The 11,649-nt window shown below is 38.3% G+C and overlaps 1 pseudogene; it reads right to left on the bottom strand.

Annotated features, from left to right (window-relative positions):
- Window positions 1-228: 228 nt before the first annotated feature.
- Window positions 229-9,087, bottom strand: LOC115318149 (annotated as a pseudogene).
- Window positions 9,088-11,649: the final 2,562 nt, after the last annotated feature.

Genomic DNA, 11,649 nt, shown 5'->3' with positions numbered 1-11,649 from the left:
ACTAAAAGAACTCATAAACATTTCTTCATGTGACCGGCATGGTTTCGTTTTCAGCAATCGACCCCTGGCCTTCAAGAAAAAAGGCTGTCAGCCAGTATAAAATTGGTTCAATTTCAAAAAAATACGCGACAGACTTTCTTCATTCATTTTCTTTTAGAATGATCTTCAGTAACCGTTCAGTTACATTTCTTGTTTACAGATGGTGACGATATTGGGAAGCTCGTTGCCTTAAACTTGCCCGTCACTAGTTATTTCTGCGATCAACCTGAAAAAAACAATCATACTCATGAGTCGCATTCGTCATGCACGCTATTCCTGTCACTAGGAGCTTTTTTAGATAACACAATTTTTTGAACCACTTTTTTTTTTGTCTGACGATGCTGATAAAAATAATTCCCTTTTTCGCATCGCCAGCCTGCTGCCTTCTCCACGAGTGGAGTACACTCGAGCGCTTCGTACTTGTTTTAGATATTTCTAAAATTTACCGATCAAGGGTTTTTTTTTCAATGACGCTCCGCAAGTTTCTAAATGTAGCCATATGCTTATTTTCACTATTTAAGAAGTTAATAAATAAATTTAAATTACATATTTGACCAATTGGTGTATTTTATTTTTCAAACTTTGACGTCCGCCATGGCGTAGTTTGTGCCCGAAGAGAGTTTATTTTTTGTCAACTACCGAATTAGTAGGATCTTTTCTAAAGTCCTCGCTGGAACAGCCGCTATCTAGTAATTTGACCCTGCTTGGAGTGCGAAACTGTCTATAAGACGAAAGGGAAAGTTCCTATGGTGAATTCCTGTTGCGGCCGTATAAGGCCGCGAGGACAACGCCCCTGGTGGCGCTCCTTCCCTGGACGTTGTCAAGCTGCTTCAGCATCGTGCAGATCAGGCTATTGAAGGCTCAGTTTAGGATTTGTGTTTGGCACAACCTTGACCAGACCCTGCGTCAAGATCAGAGTGAGAAACACGCTAGTTTTCACTCGAACAGTTTGAGAAAGAGCCGTATCTCGAATTCGCTAAACACATTTTTTTTTTTAAATTAGTTATTACTAAACTGTTGAGAAGACAAAGGCTGTGGCAATGCTCAGATTGTTAGACATCGTAATTATCCATTATTCTTTAATTTCACGTGGCCAGTACTATCTTAAAAACCGAAGAGTCTTTTTTTCTCGCAGAACACTCCGAGAGTCGATCAATACCACCTACCCCCCCCCCCCCCCCCCCCCCAATGAAGGGGCTTAACAACGTCACAACTCAAATGTCGATGCGTTTAACCTTAGTGGTAGCGTAAGTGTTTACAATTGTTTTCGTGGGTTCTAGTAGGAACTTGCATTTTTCGTGCCCTTGGACTGTGAGGAACCCTTTGTGATAACTGAAGCAATCGCGATGCGAGGAATTCTATCCCAGCATTTCCACTATTTATTGACTGCAGTTAAGTTTTGACATCATACGCACGCTCTGCTACCCCTTGGCCCATTATATTCTACTCCGGGATGTCGTTAGTCGACATGACATTATTCAGGAGCCAGTTGCGCGCGACGATGTTCCCATCCGAACTTAGTCTGACATGACAAAGTATGCTAGGCTGGATATCACTCGTCACCGACGGTCGCCTGCGTACTAAGTATGCTGGACTAAGTATGACTCGACGTGGAGAGTTACGTGCTACCGCAATCGATCGTCGGCGGTAAGTCGTGCTTAGTCCAGATACATGCGCTCTCATTGACCTCCTCCTCATTCCTCCGAGCAAAGAAATTGAACTCCGTGTAACACGATACGGGTTTCGATTCCTTCTGATTTCCTCGCTGAAAATCGCTGGTTGCGATTAATTGTGCCTGATCGAGGTTATGTGTCAAGTCGTTTCAGTATACTATTCCTTCTATATGCTTCGAATGCTAAAGCATTGCCTGTTATGGGCTATGCATGCCTTGACCTGCGTGTAGCGCTTTTGGTCACACTTCAGCCTGACACATTTCGCATGAAATCCAGCCCATAAACATTCTGTGTAAATATTGCGGGTTGATTCTCGTGTCCGGTAAATAACTGAGTCGACGGCTGAAGGTGGCAAAGCTTCACAAATTACATTAAAAGACAACCTAGTTAACTTTGGCGGGAAACAGTTGACGCCACCTTAGACTGTGATGTCACGTAACAATGTGAGTCAAAATAACGGTCACATCACATAGCGTCACATCACGTCACGTCACATCACATGATGGTCACATCACACCGCCACCTGACTTCGAAATTTGCTATCTTCATATAGCGGAGATATTTGTTATCAAAATTCGGCGGAGAAACGCTTGATGTGACGTCACAATTTCAGGTGACATCACGTGAAAGGACATTTTTTGCACTGCCCTAAATATATTGTGCATATGCGGGGGTCCTGCGCAAAACGGCAACAAGGCACGGGTCTGTGTTGATTCATTTTTGTTTGATAATCCGCTGAACTTTATTCAAAGTGAGAAGTGCACTTGAGCGGAAATATATTATCGTTTTTGCTAAGAAATATTTCACTTTTCACGACATTGAGGGAAAGTCAGGCTACATTAGTTAGCAAAGAATATGTCATATCTTATACACTGAAACGTTACATTGTTGCGTGGATAAAAAATATCGTAATTAAAAAACGCACCTCTTGTTTGAAGCGAAATTAACTACGCGGTTTTCATCGCGGGAAGTGGGAAGTTTTATTAGTTAGAAGCAAGAATTATTCAGAAGAAACGTGCCCAAAGTTCATCACTTTCATGTTGCCTGCACACGTGTAGGACTTGTTGAGTTGAAAAACAGGGTAATTAAAAGCGCTTCATAACCGCACTGAAAATCTATTCTTGGCTCCCTACCGGAGCTGCGTTTTCATTTCATTCGTTTTAAGTGTAACTCGCTACAAGAAAAATCTTTTAATATAACGAGCTGCAAAGTAACCTGTTTGTGAGCAATGTTCTAGTCGTTTGGGGGGGTGGGGGGCATCAAATCACATGTAAGTTGGCGAAACAAAATTAAAAATACGAACATTGAGGCCTGCACACGATGCTACACTGCAAGTATTTAATACTATCTTGACAGTATTATAGGGGTGATTTTTTTATGCCACAGATACAACACTGTGCTCTATGATATGCTTTCTGAACTTGTCTCTCTTTTTTGTACTTTGAAACTTGAATACTAGCCATGGAATTATGTGGCAGATGTTGCACGTCGGCATATATTCCTCAATAATAACTCAGTTGAACGGACCGTAGTGAATTTTTGGGCGCAATTTTGTCATTCCCAAAAATATTAGACAAACTGCTAGAACTATTTGCTATAGCAAATTGTGCTAAAACTAACAGCCACCGTTTTGCAATATCTGGGTCTGTGGAACTCGTGAAATCACTGTTATCAGCAACTCCAGATCACTTTCCTATTTGATAGGTGTATATATATATATATATATATATATATATATATATATATATATATATACGCATATAACTAAGGCGCGTAGTTGAAAACATGCTCCTCCTAATACAGAAAACTAACGACTAAGATATCTGATAAACATTTCACATGACCGACACGGTCTCGTTTTCAGCAATCGATCCCTGACCTTCAAGTAAAAAGGCTGTCAGCCCGTATAAATTCGATTTTATTCAAAAGAAGCACGCGACAGTTTTTCTTTTTTTTTGTTTATGTGGTTTTAGAATGATCTTCCGTTCAGTTACATTTCTTGGTTACGGATGATGGCGAGATGGGGAAGCTTGTTGTCTGAAACTTGTCCGTCAGTAGTTCGTCCTGCAATCAACCTGAGAAAAGCAACCATACTCATGAGTTTTATTCGTCATGCACGCTATTCCTGTTGCTAGGATCTTTCTTAGATAACGCAGTTCTTTGAACTACTTTTTTTTTTGTCTCACGATGCTAAGAACGCGAGTGATGAAAATAATTCGCTTTTTCGAGTCGTCAGCCTCCTGCTTTCTGCACGAGCGGAGTGGACTCGCACGCTTCACACTTCTTTTAAGGATTTTAAACATGTACTGATGAAGGTTTTTTCCAGTGACGCTGAGAAAGTTTCTAAATGTAGCCATATGTTTATTTTCACTGCTTACAAAGTTAATGAGTAAATGGTATTTAATTATACGGCTAATTAGTGTATTTTATTTTTCAAACCTTGCCGTCCGCTACGGCTGGAAGTTCGTGCTCGAAGAAAGTTTCTTTTTTTTTTTTGTCGATCACCCTATTATCAAAATATTTTTTTTAAGTCCCCACTAAAACACCCACCCTCTCGTAATTCGAACTCTGCTTGGAGGGCCAAATTGTCTACAAGACGAAAGGAACAGTTCCTACTGTGAATTCACTTGCGGCCGTAAAGGCCGTGAGGTCAACGCCAAGGATGGCGCTGTCTGCCGAGACGTTGTCAAGCTGGTTCAGCAATGGCGCAGACCAGGCTGTTGAAGGCTCCGTTTGGATTTGAGTAAGGCCCAACCTTGAGCAGGCACTTCGTCCAGATCAAAGTGAGACACATCATGCTTTTCACTCGGACAGTGTGAGAAAGAGGCGTATCTCAAATTCGCTCAACACGGATCTAAATTAGTTATTGCTAAATTGTTGAAAAGACAAAGGCTCTGGCAATGCTCAGGGTGTTAAAGTTCGCAATTAACGACTATTCTCTATTTTTAGGTGGCCAGTACAATTTTAAAAAACCTAAGTGTCTGTTTTCCCACATAACACTCCGAGAGTCAAGCAATACGATCTACGGAAGGAGGGAGGTTGGCAAATGACAATTCAAGAAATATGTATGAACTTAAAAAAATATGTTATATATAAGAATGTAAAAAGTGAGCATGACGTTTCTTATACAATATACAATACAATACAAAAACCATCTTTATTTACTTTGTTTGCAAATAATACAATATAAAGCCCACGTAAGCCAATGATGGCTTGTGTGTGGGACGCGACAGGAGCCTCTGCATTTTTATTGCACACATAACTAAAAATAACAAAACATACCAATATTAGTACCTATTACTGCAGTTCCATTTCCTTCTACAGCTTATATTAGTTCGCCTACTTTGATGAGTACATGTGTAAACCCATCGAATCATATTGAATTAACATTTACATACTGTAAAGAAGAATAGAATTCACGACTTACGAGACAATTCTAATAATAGAACACAATAACAACCTTTTATATCCTGCGTTTTCGGGGATACTCATCGGTTATACCTATTACCTTTTAAGAATCTTTTTTTCCCTGTTCAATTATCCACTTTTTTGCTATTTTTTTTATTCTAGGGGATTTTATTTCAAGTAGCTCATCGGGTAATGTATTATAAAGCTTAGGTATGTAATATTTCCTTGTGGCCTCTCCATATCTTGTTCTTACAAATGGTTCAACAAATTTTTTATTAGGTCTTAATGTCCTTTCTTTTTTATTTTCGCGCCTATATTTATTGTTGAAAAAATGCTTTATTATAATGTCATACTTCATTTGATTTCTGAAACGTAATATTCCTAATTCTTTATGCATATAATCTGAGAGATTTGTTTCTTCGCGCCGGTACCCAATATTCCTAACTATCCTTTTTTGAATAGATTCTATCTTTAGTTGTAAATACTTGGCACAGTGCCCGTAAACTGTTATTCCATACTGAAGTACGGATTTACCTAGTGAATTGTATATCATTTTAAGTATGGATCGCGGTACTAGTTCTTGGATGTGGTACATATGGGCCATTAATACCCTTAATTTTTTGCAAACCTGGTCTATGTGAATATCCCATTTAACATATTTGTCTATGTGCATACCCAGGTATTTTACATTATCAGCGTATTTTAGCGGGATGCACGAGCAGTTGTCGCAGTTCTCATCATGCATTTTTATTGGAAATTCATTTACGATTTTTTTTCTTGGATCTCTAAAGCATATTACTTGCGTTTTAGGAACATTTACAATTATTTGGTTTTTACGGTACCATTGAATAATTTTATGTATATCATCTTGTATAGTCATTGCCGCTACTTCGTAATTTCTATGTGCGTATACAATTACCGTGTCATCTGCAAATTGAAGAAGCTTACTTTTTAAGCTAACCTGTGCTATCTCGTTAACATATATATTAAAGAGTAGTGGACCGAGGACTGTACCTTGTGGTACTCCTTGTTTTACCTTAATTTCCTTGCTATATTTTGAACCTAAACGTACTACCTGAAATCGATCAGCAAGATAATTCCGAAATAAATCATATGTTTTCCCTCGAATTCCAATACTATATAGTTTATCCATTAATATATCATGATTGATTGTTTCGAAGGCCCTCGTAAAATCTATGAATAAGGCTAGAACATAATTACCGGCGTCGATGTTTTCATTTACATAGTCAAAAAAGTCTTCTAGAAGGTCACTGGTTCCTATATGTTCCCTGAATCCATATTGTGTGTTAGTTAGTAGGTTATATTTAGCGATATAGCACCTAAGAACTTTATTAATATATTTTTCCATTATATAGTTTATCACAGAAAGGATACAAACTGGTCTATAATTTAGGAATTTATTTTTCTCACCTTTCTTGTATATAGGCCGAACAACGGATGTTTTAAGCTTTTTTGGAATGATGCCGCTAGAAAATATACGATTGTACAACTGTAATAGGACAGGTTTCATTATAGTGATATGGTATTTAATATCTCTAGCCCTAATTTGATCAAACCCTGTTGCCTTATTAGTCTTTAATTGCTTTACAATTTCAATTAGATCATTGTCATCCATATCGGGGAAAAATATTGAATCATTATTTCTTATTTGATTTGGTTGTCTTTCCGTTGTCGTACAACATAAAGTTTCAATTGACTGCACATATTCTGTATTAAAACTATTTGCTAGTATCCCTAAGTCATGTTCAGGACCGAAGTTTGTTTGAATAGTGTCTTCAATCGTTTTTTTCTTTTTTCGTTGTAACAGTTGGTTTACCAAGGACCAGCATTCTGCTGTATCTTTTGTCTCAGAGAATTTGTTCCAGTAATAATTTCTTTTTGTTAATCTTATTAATGCTGTAACTTTATTCCTAATTATTCTGTTATTTTCTTTGTACTTCTTATTATTAGGAAATCTTTTCAGTAGTTGCCAAGCTTTCTTTTTTTCTTTGATCAGGTCGTCAATTTCTTTAGTTATCCATTGATTCTGTTGTTTACGTTTTTTCGTACTGCATCTTTGAGTTGACTTTGTATAAATATCATTGAATATTTTAACAATATTATCGTATAATTTTTCTGGGTTTTGTTCTTCGGCGAGAATGTTCCAGTCGATTTCTTGGATATGTTTATCGACTATTTTATTATTTATAAATGAGCCTTCAACAATTTTATTACTGTTTTGAATAAGATCTGGAATAGTTACTGCCACAAAATAATGGTCAGCCACTTTTTCAGAAATTACTTGTCCTTCGGGTTTCCCTGCCTTCGACCGCACGTGTATATGATCTATACATGACTGTGTTAGTTTCTCGCCTAATATCTCTTCTCTTGTGAATTCATATATCATTGATTCCAGTCCCGCTTGTGCCATATCATCTAGGTAATTATTTATCATTAAACTAGGTTTTGTGATGTCAAGATTAATATCCCCTACAATTATTAAGTCTGTGTCTTTGTTGTCGTTTAGCCATTTATTGATATCATCTAAAAATGTGTTTACATTACCCTGAGGTGCTCGATATAATCCTAATATAGACATTTTTTTTCTGTGGTATTCTATTTCAATGTGTAGTGCCTCCGTTGAGCAAAAGTTTACTTTTTCGTATTTGGTTATTTTCCATTTTTGATTTATCATGATCATGACACCTCCTCCTCTCTTCCCGTCTCTATTATGCGAAAATGTTTCAAAATGATCTAGAGAGAACAAGGCTTCTTCATCAGATGAAATATTTGTTTCTGATAATACAATTACGTCTAAATTGTCCAGATAAGGGTCTATCATACTGCTTATTTCATTAAAATGTTTTTTAAGACTGCGTACATTGGTGTGTAGAAGAACAAAGCAAAACTCGTTAACAGTAGCGTTTATTCTATCCCACCATTTTTCAAAAGAAAGACACGTTTGTTTCCTTTCCATGTCTAATATGGTGAATGTACTTCCCTATTCAATTTTTGCGAGGTCACTCTCATTCTCGATTCTTAGAGTCGGGTCGCCTTCTCGTTTTCGCACATACGAGCATCCTTCTTTATGCCAGATAAACTTGTACCCGAGGTGTTTTGCTTTTGTTCTGACATCAAAGAACAACTTTCGGTTTGAAGCGGTCAAGTTTTCTTCTAGATAGACGTTATCTACCTCCGCTCCACTCCTCAGTTTCTGTTTATTTTTAAGCCACGCATCTCGATCGTTTCGGTTGATAAAGCGTACTATCACCATGGGTGTTTTCTTTGTTTTTGTGGGGATGCGGTGAACTGCTTCTAAGTTATCTGTGGTTAGTCTGGGCACTTCTATCTGGTCGGCGATTTTGTTCAGCTTTTCTAGTAGGTTTTCGTTCAAAGATTCGGCCAGTCCATGTACTTCGAGGTTATTTCTACGTCCGTATTGTTCCAGCTTGTTTATCTCTTTTTTTAGTTGATTCGTTTCGTCATTCTTTTTTTCGTTTTCAAGTTCACTGACCCTCTTTTTTAGATCTTTGATCTCGCTGTCGTGGTCTTTTACTTTCTTAAGTAGCTCATCATAGCTGTCCGACATTGATTGCACAGACTTCTCTATGTCCATCACAGTTTGCTTCATTGTAACTAACTCATCGACTTGCTGTTTGAGTGGTGCGAGCACGCTCAACATGCTCATTATCTGAGTCAGCTGTTGCTGCACATCCAGCTTTTCGTGACTGGGCTGTCCGCCTTCAGGTGTGCTCTGAAGTCTTAATCTTGCCCCCTTACAAGTTTGACACTTCCATAATTCTTTAAATCCCGGTCTCTTCCCTCGGAGGGCGATTTCGGTTACTCCTGAGCAAGGTCCTAAGTGGTACTTGGAGTGACATTCGTTACATTCTAATACACTGTCTTCTTTTCTTATGGAAGTTTTACAGTGCAAGCATAAGTCTTCGGTATCGTCGTCTGACGTCATCTCAGTGTCACATTGAAAACCTAATTTGCCAAGCTCCTTCTGTAGATCGATATAATTGGAACTTCGAATGTTCTGTGGGAAAGCATACCCACAGTCACGTTTTAGAGTTCAGATATGGCGAAAGTTACATGATTTACTTGGAGCTTATATGCGGATAAATAAATCACTGCTTCTTTATTCAATTCTTACTTTATACTTGATTATGAGATATTACGGCATGACGGAGTTCGTCGTGCTACTGTTCTGCCTTGCCTTGACAGCTTTCTGTGGCTATATACCGAACTACAGGTCGATGTGGTTTGTTTGCAGGATGTGCCATTTAACAATTAATCTTTGTGATGGTATAGTCTTGTGCAGCAGTACTGTGTCACCGTGTGTCCCATTGTTCACACGTGTGCCTCGAAGTGAAGTGCGCACTGTCCATCCACGTGCCGTACAGGGTTGTGCGCATTCACGCTCAATGTTTATGTTTGGACCCCTTTTTTTCAAAACATGTCTTTTACGGATGTTGCAGCCTTGTCATGTACAATCCACGCATGTGACGTTAAAACAGAAACATCCTTCATTTCGAACAAAAACAAAGTCATCATTTTACACATGCCGTCAGTGTCCTTGGTCGCCCCTATATGTACTCTGATTTTGTTTTAAGTTTTTACTTTTATTACAACATCAAAACAAGGTTATTAGTTGCTTAAGGTAATGTAAAATAGTTCGAATAGGTTCGCCTAAAATTCGGAAAATTTTTTTTCGCACATTTGAATCGTGGAACACGGAGTCGAACTTTATTTTAAATGTAACGCGACATTCGGGGCTTCCAGGCGATATTTTGAATACAGCCGTTGATTTAATAATATCGATGGATGATGAAGCAGTCGGCTTTGCTTTGATTTCCTGTAACCCTCTCTGCCGGAACCATGATTATTTGAATGTCTGAGTAAATAATGCATTATGGACCTCTTCTACGGAAATCTGACGCATTTAACATCCCCTGGTTGCGGTAGCTTTATTTAAGAATTGTATTTATGTGTTCTATTATCTTATTATCTATTAAGTATTTTCAGGTCATTTTATGCAACAAACCTTGTACTTCTGTTTTCCTAAATAAAGCACGTCTGAGGTATCCAGTAAGCGCTGTAAACATTTTAAATGTGACAAATATATTAGATGCCTCCAATATTTGCTACGGAAACTACCATTAAAACTAAAACTAAAGTGTACGCAAGAACTTAGATATCATCTTAGAGTTTACATTTATATGGTGCTGGATTCTGTAGAACAATTAGTTCTCTGAAACATGCTCATATTGTGAATGAAAGACCTGAATTTGCCTTTGTCCTGCACATCGTCGGTTTCCATCAATTCTTCAATAGTATACTAAGTAAACCATATTAAGAACTAGAACATAATTTAATCAAACTTTTGAGGCCAGGGGAATATTCGTTTTACTTGCATTATCTAATGTAAACGTTTCATCACTTTTTTATAATGCTGATAAATTCGGAGAGCACAAAATACGTCGGATGTGCTTATTAGAGATATTTAGAATATGGGGCCCCGACGATTTAGGTGCCCTGAGCATCTTGGGAAGTCCCACTACGTACAGGAGAGCTAAATGTAAAAATATTGAGAATACCTTTGGCACCAGGTTAAAGCAGGCTATCCAGTGTGTTAATGTCTACGTCTGGATCCGGATACCACACTATGTTAGCGTATTTCACAATAGGCCTGATGACTGTCGCTTACGCCATTACATTATTTCGCTAAGTAGAGAAAGTGTAAAACGGCCAGAGTGGAAGAGTTCTCCCCCTGGAGCATTTTTGTGTCATTCTATATGGTAGTTCAAGTCAATGTTGTACACGTTCCTCTAAAACAGGAATTAAAGCTCGCCCCACGTTAAATTTTGAACTTAGAGCTGGTCCTCGTTACAAGCTCCAGTGGTTCGAAAGAACCGCGTTTGCGTTACCTTTTTGAGTAAAGAACGATTCGTTTGATGGGCGTTACATGTGCGTATTGAATTAAATATAATACAAAATAAATAAATCGATAATACAAATACACATCGAACTACGTGTCGATTTGCTACGATTTCATTTGTTCAAGTTCTTTTCTTCGAATATCTGTTAATGTCTTCACCATCCCTTTAAATCGGGGGTTCAAATGGACACTAATAAAATTCTTAGGTACCTACTAAGTATTGGTAAAAATTCAGATGAGAAGACATAAAAACTTCGTTCTTTCTTCGCTACTCTCAAAAACGTGACAAGTTCCAGTTCCGGTTCCACCTCTGCAAAATGGAACGGCGGCGTTCCTCCTTCGCCACTAAGGGGAACACGTGGCAGGAACCTAGTTCCTTGGAACTCCGTTCCGTAGAACAGTAGTTCCAATTAAGTCTGCTGGTGGATAGTTAGAAAAGAAAACGGGGTGATGAAGCTCTCTTTCTCGCAAAGCACTCTGAATTGCGAACAACCAAACACTGCCAGCAAATGACCACGCTCAGAATACGCTTAGGCCTGAAAATCCTGATATGCGGAAAGAACAACCAAATCAAATGTCATGTTCATG

The sequence above is a fragment of the Ixodes scapularis genome, unplaced genomic scaffold (genome assembly GCF_016920785.2).
Source record: "Ixodes scapularis isolate PalLabHiFi unplaced genomic scaffold, ASM1692078v2 PGA_scaffold6__148_contigs__length_123643588, whole genome shotgun sequence".
NCBI classification, from domain to species: domain Eukaryota; kingdom Metazoa; phylum Arthropoda; class Arachnida; order Ixodida; family Ixodidae; genus Ixodes; species Ixodes scapularis.
The sequence above is the reverse complement of the archived record's forward strand: the minus strand, read 5'-3'. Positions and strand labels throughout refer to the sequence as shown.